The sequence below is a fragment of the Rhinoraja longicauda genome, chromosome 35 (assembly GCF_053455715.1).
Source record: "Rhinoraja longicauda isolate Sanriku21f chromosome 35, sRhiLon1.1, whole genome shotgun sequence".
Classification (NCBI taxonomy): domain Eukaryota; kingdom Metazoa; phylum Chordata; class Chondrichthyes; order Rajiformes; family Arhynchobatidae; genus Rhinoraja; species Rhinoraja longicauda.
Window position 1 is genome coordinate 19620512 of NC_135987.1, and position 11265 is coordinate 19631776.

The following is an 11265-nucleotide window of genomic DNA, read 5'->3' on the forward strand; positions in this document are numbered from 1 at the left end:
ATAGACAATAGACAATAGACAATAGGTGCAGGAGTAGGCCATTCGGCCCTTCGAGCCAGCACCACCATTCAATGTGATCATGGCTGATCATCCACAATCAGTACCCCGTTCCTGCCTTCTCCCCATACCCCCTGACTCCGCTATCCTTAAGAGCTCTACCTAGCTCTCTCTTGAATGCATTCAGAGAATTGGCCTCCACTGCCTTCTGAGGCAGAGAATTCCACACATTTACAACTCTCTGAGTGAAAAGGTTTTTCCTCATCTCCGTTCTAAATGGCCTACCCCTTATTCTTAAACTGTTGCCCCTGGTTCTGGACTCCCCCAACATTGGGAACATGTTTCCTGCCTCTAACGTGTCCAACCCCTTAATAATCTTATACGTTTCGATAAGATCCCCTCTCATCCTTCTAAATTCCAGTGTATACAAGCCTAGTCGCTCCAATCTTTCAACATACAACAGTCCCGCCATTCCGGGAATTAACCTAGTGTACCTAAGCTGGTCTATCTTGTTCCTCTCAGGGGCACCGAGAACTAAGGGGGACCAGGCACAGGGGAGACGGGGGAGGGGTGGAGGGGAGTGTTGAGAACTAAGGAAGGGGGGAGAGGGGTACAATTGGGGCCAAGAAAGGGGTACTTTGTTACTTTGGTGTCACCCTTTATGTGGCGACTGTATGCCTAGGTGTACAAAACAAGGGACAATAAAAGCATCTCATCCAATCTAATCTAAACCTATGTCCTCTGGTTCTTGATTCCCCTCCCCTGCGTAAAAGGCCTTCTCTCTCCGCCGCCCATTCAAGCCACGACTCCCCACACAAGAAATTGCAGCGGACTATGGATGCAGCCCAGACCATCACAGAGACCAACCTCCCTTCCATTGACTCCATCTACACCTCACGCTGCCTCGGCAAGGCCAGCAGCATCATCAAGGACCAGTCGTACCCCGGCCACTCCCTCGTCTCCCCTCTCCCATCGAGGCAAAAGGTTTCGAAGTGTGAAAATGCACACCTCCAGATTCAGGGGCAGTTACTTCCCAGCTGTTATAAAGGCACATGAATCATCCTACCACAACCAGAGAGCAGTGCTGAACTACTATCCACCTCATTGGTGACCGTCGGACTTTGCTGGCTTCACCTTGCACTACACGTTATTCCCTTATCATGAATGTACACACTGTAAACAAATCGATTGTAATCATATATTGTCTTTCTGCTAGTGTAAGAAAATAACTGCAGATGCTGGTACAAATCAAAGGTATTTATTTCACAAAATGCTGGGGTAACTCAGCAGGTCAGGCAGTATCTCAGGAGAGAAGGAATGGGCGACGTTTCAGGTCAAGACCCTTCTTCAGACTGATGTCAGGGGGGGCGGGATAAAGGGAGGATATAGGTGGAGACAGGAAGATAGAGGGGGAACTGGGAAGGGGGAGGGGAAGAGAGGGACAGAGGAACTATCTAAAGTTGGAGATGTCAATGTTCATACCACTGGGCTGCAAGCTGCCCAAGCGAAATATGAGGTGCTGATCCTCCAATTTGCGGTGGGACTCACTGTGGCATTGGAGGAGGCCCATGGCAGAAAGGTCAGACTGGGAGTGGGAGGGGGAGTTGAAGCGCTCGGCCACCGGGAGATCAGGTTGGTTAATGCGGACCGAGCGCAGGTGTTGAGCGAAGCGATCGCCGAGCCTGCGTTTGGCTTCACCGATGTAAATAAGTTGACATCTGGAGCAGCGGATACAATAGATGAGGTTGGAGGAGGTTCAGGTGAACCTCTGTCTCACCTGGAAAGACTGTTTGGGTCCTTGGATGGAGTTGAGGGGGGAGGTAAAGGGACAGGTGTTGCATCTCGTGCGGTTGCAGGGGAAAGTGCCCGGGGATGGGGTGGTTTGGGTTGGAAGGGACGAGTGGACCAGGGAGTTACGGAGGGAACGGTCTCTGCGGAACGCAGAGAGGGGAGGGGATGGGAAGATATGGCCAGTGGTGGGGTCCCGTTGTAGGTGACGGAAATGTTGGCGGATGATTTGTTGGATCCGCTGGCTTGTGGGGTGGAAGGTGAGAACGAGGGGGATTCAGTCCTTGTTGCGAGTGGGGGGAGGGGGAGCAAGAGCGGAGCTGCGGGATGTTGAAGTGAGAGCCTTTCTGCTGACTGGCTAGCTGGCAACAAAAGCTTTTCACTGAACCTCGGTACACGTGACAATAAACTACACTGAACTGAGCTGTCACCTTCTGAGAGGAAACATTTTTTCTCTCCACTACTTACTCCACTACTTACTCTAAATCCATCCTCCTCCCTTTTTTTGACCCCTCTGTTAAAGAAAGTAGACCCTTCCTATTCCCCCCTCCCCCCACCACCCCCACCATCATTCCATGCAATAACTCTCAAAAGAAAGTCATGTCTGGAACTAGTAACTGAGGTCTGTTAAAAAGACATTTGCCTTTTCCTGTCTTGTTGTGGCACACCTGGAATGAATTAGGGATTAACACAGCCATGGTAGATTTGTGGTGCTCTGTAGACAGTCGTTTATATTCCTCGTTCCCAACCTTCGTTCCTGATCTACTAATGTTTCAGTTCATACACGACTGGACTAGGGGGCGGCACGGTGGCGCAGCGGTAGAGTTGCTGCCTCACAGCGCCAGAGACCCGGGTTCCATCCTGACCGCGGGTGCTGTCTGTACGGAGTTTGTACGTTCTCCCCGTGGGTTTTCTCCGGGCGCTCCGGTTTCCTCCCACACTCCAAAGACGTGCAGGTTTGTAGGTTAATTGGCTTCAGTGTAAAGATTGTGCTCTGCTGTGTTGGGTTGCTCCTATCCTGGGCCTGGTCAAGTTGGATGTACGCGCATCACGGTGCCAGGCCCAGGACCTTTTTCCGGGGTTCCGTCCGCGCTGGGAATGCCCGCTGTCCACAGGCACCCCGGGGGATTTCAGGCACCGCGAGGGTTAACAGTATCCTTGATAAGGATTGTAAAATAGTTATTTAAGATTTAGTGATAAGATAATTTGGTAATTTTTGTATTATTGTTGTGGGTGTGTTTGTTATTGCAAATATTATTTTCGTAATAATTGAATAAATTTACTTTTGATATATATTTTTTAAAGTGCTGTACCAGCTAGTGGGAAGCAGAAAGCTGCTCTATCAGAACAAGAGATAGACACAAAATGCTGGAGTAACTCAGCGGGACAGGCAGCATCTCTGGAGAGAAGGAATGGGTGACGTTTCGGGTCGAGACCCTTCTTCAGGCTGAGAGTCGGGGGAGAGGGAAACGAGAGATATGGACGATAATGTGGAGAGATATAGAACAAATGAATGAAATATATGCAAAAAAGTAACGATGGTTAAGGAAACAGGCCATTGTTAGCTGGTTGCTAGGTGAGAACGAGAAGCTGGTGCGACTTGGGTGGGGGAGGGATGGAGAGAGGGGGAATGCAGAGGTGGCTTGAGGAGCGAGAGTTAGGTGAGGCATTCCTCTCTCTTTTCCTAAATGTGACCTGGTTAATGTAAACAGGCAACGCCCCCAGGGCCTTGCTGGGCCGCGGGGACCTGGTTAATGTAAAGAGGCAATGCCCCCAGGGCCTTGCTGGGCCACGGGGACCGGACCTGTTGCCCTTTCCAGCAGGCGGTGGCCGCAGTGTGAAATCAGATTGAAAGTGAAAGAGGAGGTTGTGCGTGGACCCGAGCCCGCAGCAGTGCTGAGGCTGTGGACTGCTATTTATAAACAGGGACTGAAACGTATCTGTAATCACAGCTATTGGCATCAAGCTGGCTGCAGCCAGCGCTGCTGATAAGAAATGTCACCCACAAGATGGCTGAGAGCCTGTTTCAACGATGGATGGGAAAGCAGATTGGGGGAATGTGTGGATATAGGAGTGGACATATTAAAGAGCAGACATGTGTGAGGCCTGGCGTGGGGTCCTGCCTCCTGGTTTGTGTGATCGCGGGTTATTGGGAAGAGGGGTAGAAGGGGTGGCAGGATTGCCCCGTCACTGTGTGCGTGTCTGCCTGCCTGTCGGTGTATGTGAGTGTGTCTATCTGTCTGTCGGTGTATGTGTGTGTGTGTCTGTCTGTCGGTGTGTGTGTGTGTGTCTGTCTGTCGGTGTGTGTGTGTGTCTGTCTGTCAGTGTGTGTGTGTCTGTCTGTCAGTGTGTGTGTGTCTGTCTGTCGGTGTATGTGTGTGTGTGTCTGTCTGTCAGTGTGTGTGTGTCTGTCTGTCAGTGTGTGTGTGTCTGTCTGTCGGTGTATGTGTGTGTGTCTGTCTGTCAGTGTGTGTGTGTCTGTCTGTCGGTGTGTGTGTGTGTCTGTCTGTCGGTGTGTGTGTGTGTGTCTGTCTGTCAGTGTGTGTCTGTCTGTCTATGTGTGTGTGTCTGTCTGTCTGTGTGTACATGTGTGTGTGTGTGCCTATCTGTGTACATGTGCGTGTCTCTCTGTACATGTGTGCATGTATGCGTGCGCATGTGTGTGTGGGTGTGTATGTGTGTGTGAGTATGTATGTGTGTGTATGTGTGTGTGGGTGTATGTACATGTGCGTGTGCGTGAATGTGTGTGCCTGTGTGTGTGGGTGTGCATGTGTGAGTGAGTGTGGGTGTGAGTGTGTGCATGTGTATGGGTGTGTACGTGTGTGTGAGTATGTGTGTGGGTGTGTATACATTTGTGTGTGCGTGAATGTGTACATGTGCCTGTCTCTATGTACATGGGTGTGCATGTGTGTGGGTGTGTGTGTGTATGTGTGTGAGTGTGCGTGCGCATGTGTGTGTGAGTGTGCATGCGTGTGTGCATGTGTGTGAGTGTGCGTGCATGTGTGTGTGAGTGTGCGTGCACATGTGTGTGTGAGAGTGTGCATGCACGTGTGTGCATGCGTGTGAGTGTGCATGCACGTGTGTGCATGCATGCGCGTGTGTGCATGCGTGTGGGTGTGAGTGTGTGTATGTTTGTGTGAGTGTGCGTGTGCATGTGTGTGAGTGCGTGTGGGTGTAAGTGTGTGTGTTTGAGTGTGCGTGCGCATGTGTGTGTGAGTGTGCGTGCGTGTGTGCATGTGTGTGAGTGCGTGTGGGTGTAAGTGTGTGCATGTGTGTGTGAGTGTGAGTGCGTGTGGGCATGTGTGTGTGTGTGTGTGCGTGTGTGCATGTGTGTGTGTGAGTGTGCGTGCGTGTGTGCATGTGTGTGAATGCGTGTGCATGTGTGTATCAGTACCCACCTGTCTCTGTCAGCCTGAGAGGGTGATGCAGGGATATATATAGACCAGCCACAGAGCACTCCCCTCATGATCCCACTCAGGTTGGTCACGCGCCAGTGCCTTCACTGCAACCCATTGCAGACAAATCAGCGGGCAGCTCATCTTTCATGACACCAGAGGCAGTGGTGTCAGCTGGAGTCATCCATGCAAGGCAGCTCCTTCCCAGTCAGGCACCATGTTTTGTAGAACGTAGAACAAAGAACAGTTCAATTCAGTTTATTGTCACGTGTACACCAGGTACACATACCACTCACCAGGTACACGTACCACTCACCAGGTACACGTACCGCTCACCAGGTACACGTACCACTCACCAGGTACACGTACCACTCACCAGGTACACGTACCGCTCACCAGGTACACGTACCACTCACCAGGTACACGTACCACTCACCAGGTACACGTACCGCTCACCAGGTACACGTACCGCTCACCAGGTACACGTACCGCTCACCAGGTACACGTACCGCTCACCAGGTACACGTACCTCTCACCAGGTACACGTACCACTCACCAGGTACACGTACCTCTCACCAGGCACACGTACCACTCACCAGGTACACGTACCTCTCACCAGGCACACGTACCACTCACCAGGTACAGTGAAAAGCTTTTGTCGCACGCTAACCAGTCACGGGAAAGACAATACATGATTACAATCGAGCCATTCACAGTGTGCAGATACAGGATAAGGGAATAACGTTTAGTGCAAGGTAAAGGCAGCAAAGTGCGATCAAGGATAGTCCGAGGGTCACCAATGAGGTAGATAGTAGTTCAGCACTGCTCTCTGGTTGCGGTAGGATGGTTTATTTGCTTGATAACAGCCGGGAAGTAACTGTCCCTGCATCTGGAGGTGTGCGTTTTCATACTTCTGTACCTTTTGCCCGATGGGGAGGGGAACAGTACGGCACGCAAACAGGCCCTTCGGCCCACAATGTCTGTGCTGAACATGATGCCTGATCTCTCCTGCCTGCATGCGATCCATACCCCTCCATTCCCTGCATATCCATGTGCCTATCGAAAAGCCTCTTAAACACCACTATCGTATCTGCCTCCACCACCACCAGCCCCAGCATCATGTTCCATCACCCATTCCTTTTCTCCAGAAGATGTTGCCTGAGCCACTGTGTTACTCCAGCAATTTGTGTCCATCTTCAGCATCTCTGAAGAATATGGAGAGGATTTTGTACACTGCAGGTTTCCACAACGAACACTGAAATGAACCAATTTATTCACAAAATGCTGGAGTAACTCAGCAGGTCAGGCAGCATCTCAGGAGAGAAGGAATGGGTGACGTTTCGGGTCGAGACCCTTCTTCAGACCCAACTGGTTAAGCTGATGTAAGGTGTCGGTCAAAAGGAGACATTAACACAACTGCATGCAACACGACCAATATTGAAGGTTTAGTTTTAATTTTAGTTTAGAGATATAGCATGGAAGCAGGCCCTTCGGCCCACCATCCATACTAACCATTGACCATTGCTACTTTGCTTTGTTCTGTATATACTCATGCCTCTAGTTTCCCCTCCCTGACTCTCAGTCTGATGAAGAGTCTCGACCTGGTGGAAACTAGAGATATGAGATGGTACAGAACAAAGCAAAGCAGCCATGGTCAATGGTTGGGATGGATGGTATTCCTTTTCTCCTGAGGTGCTGCCTGAGCCGCTGAGTTACTCCAATATTTTGTCTATCTTCAGATGGTTGATCACCCGTCCACACTAGTTCTATGTTATCCCAATTTCTCATCCACTCCGTACACACTGGGGACAATTTGGAGAGGGCAAATTAAACTACAAATCCACACGTCTTCCTGATGTGGGAGGAAACCGGAGCACCCGGAGAAAACCCACGTGGTCATGGGGAGAACGCACAAACTCCATACAGACAAGCGCCCGTAGTCAGGATCGAACCTGGATCTCTGCCGCTGAAAGGCGGCAACTCTACCGCTGTGCCACCGTGCAGCTCATGAACCAGTCTTTTCCCTCCATTCTCAGCACAAAAACCACCCATGGTGCCTCAAACCTGGCCCTTGAGTGACCATCTTCTCCAGTGGCCCCCAGAGCAGGATGTCTGCTGGGGAGGGGGGGCTTCCAGAGTACCTTGGCTCTGCCTGGTGGTCGCCCATTCCCTTCCTGCCACTTGCCCAAAGTGCGACCACATCACTAAACGCATTATCCAAGAGTATTTCAGCTGCCGCCTGTTCCAATGTGAATCCATCTGCAGCTCCAGTCCCAGTAGCCACAGCTGGAGAGACTTCCTGCACACATGGTCACCAGGATCACTGGCACGTCCCTAACTTCCTACAGAACCCTGGAATCCATGATTCCAAGCTCTCCTGCTATGAATTATCCTTCAATTATGTTCCTTGGTTAGCCTCCTTAATTAAATCACACTCGGGACCTCATTCCACTGCAAATACTACCTTTGCCATTTTACTTTTATTTTGTCTAATGAACTGCAGCGAAACGCATCCATTTCCAGTTGCAAATCACGCTCTTAACCTACTGCCAAGCCACCACTGCTCTTAACCTTTGTGTGTCTGTCCCCGCAGCGTATTTGAGGTAGAAAAACAGCAGGAGAATCACCACCCTCCTGCCTGCCTAGCACACGTCACACACATTACTGTCACTGGTTGTGTGTGTGTGTGTGTGTGTGTGTGTGTGTGTGTGTGTGTGTGTGTGTGTGTGTGTGTGTGTGTGTGTGTGTGTGTGTGTGTGTGTGTGTGTGTGTGTGTGTGGATGAATATGTGTAGATGCATCTTTTTGTACATATTTATATGTGTGTGTATATATATTTATGTATATATATGTGTGTGTATATGTGTTTGTGTATATGTGTGTATATGTATACACATGTGTACATATATGTGTGTAAATGTATATATACATGTATATATGTGTGTATATGTGTGTGTATATATGTGTGTGTGTATATATGTGTGTATATGTGTGTGTGTGTAGATATATGTGTGTGTGTGTATATATATATATGTGTGTGTGTATGTGTCAGTGTATATATATATGTGTGTGTGTATATATATATGTGTGTGTGTGTATGTGTCTGTGTATATATATGTGTGTGTGTGTGCGCGTGTGTGTGTGTTTGTGTTTGTGTGTGTGTGTGTGTATGTGTCTGTGTATATATATATATATGTGTGTGTGTGTGTGTTTATATATATATAATGTGTGTGTGTGTTTATATATATATGTGTGTGTGTGTGTGTGTGTGTGTGTGTGTGTGTGTGTGTGTGTGTGTGTGTGTGTGTGTGTGTGTGTGTGTGTGTGTGTGTGTGTGTGTGTGTGTGTTTGTAGATATATGTGTGTATGTGTCTGTATATATGTGTGTGTGTTTGTAGATATATGTGTGTATGTGTATGTGTCTGTGTATATATGTGTGTGTGTGTGTGTGTGTGTGTGTGTGTGTGTGTGTGTGTGTGTGTGTGTGTGTGTGTGTGTGTGTGTGTGTGTGTGTGTGTGTGTGTGTGTGTGTGTACGTACTGAACGTTTTTGTCTCGTTTATTACATAGTTTAAAGAGTACTCTGTTTACACACAGTGTTGTGCTGCAGCAAGTCAGAACGTTGTTGTTCAGTCTGGGCCATATGACAATGGAACACTCCTGACTCTTGTGCAAAGACCAGTGTTGAGACTCCGCACGGACTCTCTGATGTCCACCCACTGACCAAAGCTGTTCTACAGCCAGCTTCCTCAGGGAGGCTGCTGCCTACAAGCCAATGCTCCCACCACTCACATATTTTCAGTCACAAGTTGGGAAGTCGAGGCACAAAACCCCTGCCTGTGGTTTGCTCCGCAGGGCTTCACTGTGGTGTCTGTATCCTCGTATGATCTTGTGGGCAAACCATGGGAGGTGCTCTCAACTCACACAACCACATGGACATTTATTACAAGGACTCTGCAGAGAACATTCAGTCTCTTGACATGTGTAGGAAGGAACTGCAGATGCTGGTTTACACCAAAGATAGACACAAAATGCTGGAGTAACTCAGCGGGACAGGCAGCACCTCTGGAGGGAAGGAATGGGTGACGTTTCGGGTCGAGGCCCTTCTTCAGACTGAGAGTCAGGGGAGATGGAGGCTAGAAGTGTAGAAGGATAAGGTGTGAAAACAACAGATCAAAGCAGACGCTGATCAAGGAAATGTAGAACGGTTCATTGTTAGCCGAGGGGAAGGTGACAAGGAGGCATACGATCGGTAAAATTAATCAGAGGACAGTGAAACTAGTCGTAGGTCTAGGGTGGGAGAGGGATGGAGAGGGAGGGAATGTAAGGGTTACTTGAAGTCAGGGAAATCAATATTCATACCGCTAATTTCTCCACTTTTCAGGCGGTCACAGGGAGAACGTACAAACTCCGTACAGACAGCACCCATAGTCAGGATGGAACCCGGGCCTCTGGCGTTGCGAGGCAGCAACTCTACCGCTGTGCCACCGTGCCACACTAAAGCAATGGGCATCCTTATGGTGGCACGGTGGCGTAGCTGGTAATGTCACTGCCTCCCAACTCCAGCAACCTGACCTCTGGTGCTGTCTGTATGGTGTTTGCACGTTCTCTCAGTGACTGCATGAATTGCCCCTGGGAGCTTTGATTTCCTCCCACATCCCTGACGCTCTGTTCTGTAGGTTAATTGGCCAAAGCTCATTTCCCTCTCAGTGTTTGGCAGAACATCTACAGCTGAACTTAAACTGCCTGATCAGTAAACCCAAGAAATCCCTCTGCAAACCTCTCCATCTTTCTCCTCCTATAAATTTCTCCTTAAAACATCCTTCTTTGCCATAATTATTACCACATGCCCCAATAGTTTATTTATTGGTGGGCAGGTTTCCATTGCTAGTGTCCCTGCTAAGCACCAGGTATCATCTCAAGGGCGGCACAGTGGCGCAGCGGGTTGAGCTGCTGCCTCACACCACCAGAGACCAGGGGGTTCGATCTTGACCTCGGGTTCTGCCTGTGTAGAGTTTGCACGCTCTCCCTCTGACCGCTTGGGTTGGTTTCTTCCGGGCGCTCCAGTTTCCCCCCACATCACCCAGACATGTGGACGTTTAGGTTAATTGGCTCTCTGTAAATTGTTCCTGGTGTGTAGGAAGTGGATGATCGAGTGGAATAACATAGAACTAGTGTGGACAGGCGATCAATGGTCAGCGTAGACTCGGTGGGCTGAAGGGCCTGTTTCCATGCTGTATCTCCAAAGCTCTAAAGTCACAAATGTTCTGGCATCTGTAGAAACAAAGAACGGCAGATGCTGGTTTATACCGAAAATGGACGCTAAGGTGCTGGAGTAACTCAACGGGTCAGGCAGTACCTCTGAAGAAAATGGATGGATGACGTTTCAGGTCGGGACCCTTCCTCAGACTAATGTTCAGGCATTATTGTACAAAGGTAAGTTGTTTCTTTATAGCGCACCAGGTATGCAGAGAGGTCAGGAAGAGACGAACGACACAGTAATAAGACCATACATAGACACAAAATGCTGGAGTAACTCAGCGGGTTAGGCAGCATCTTGGGTGGGAGAAGGAATGGATGATGTTTCGGGTCGAGACCCTTCTTCAGACTGATGTCAGGGGAGGGGGCGGTCCCACTGAGTTACTCCAGCATTTTGTGTCTACCTTCGATTTTAACCAGCATCTGCAGTTTTTGTTCCTGCACAGTTATAGACCATACAGGCCATCTCCAAAGAAACTGTGCTTAATCCTGATCTCCGTCACTCCACCACACAGCTTTCTTTAAGTGTTAAATGGAAGCTGTGTTGCACATCCTCACCACACACAGGCAGCAGGCACCCAGTGTGGAAGAATCAGTTGAAACATGGCAAGGTTTTATTCAGTCAGGGGAGAGAGCAATCACTGGGATGGCCAGGATTTATGGTTCACCCCGTGTTGCCCGCTGAACTGCTGCCAAGGCCAGTTTAGTGCCCGGTAAGTTGGCATCTTTGGAGTCACAAGATAACCAGACCAGCTCAGAAGAATAGCTGGCAAGAGAGAGCTAGATAGAGCTCTTAAGGATAGCGGAGTCAGGGGGTGTGGGGAGAAG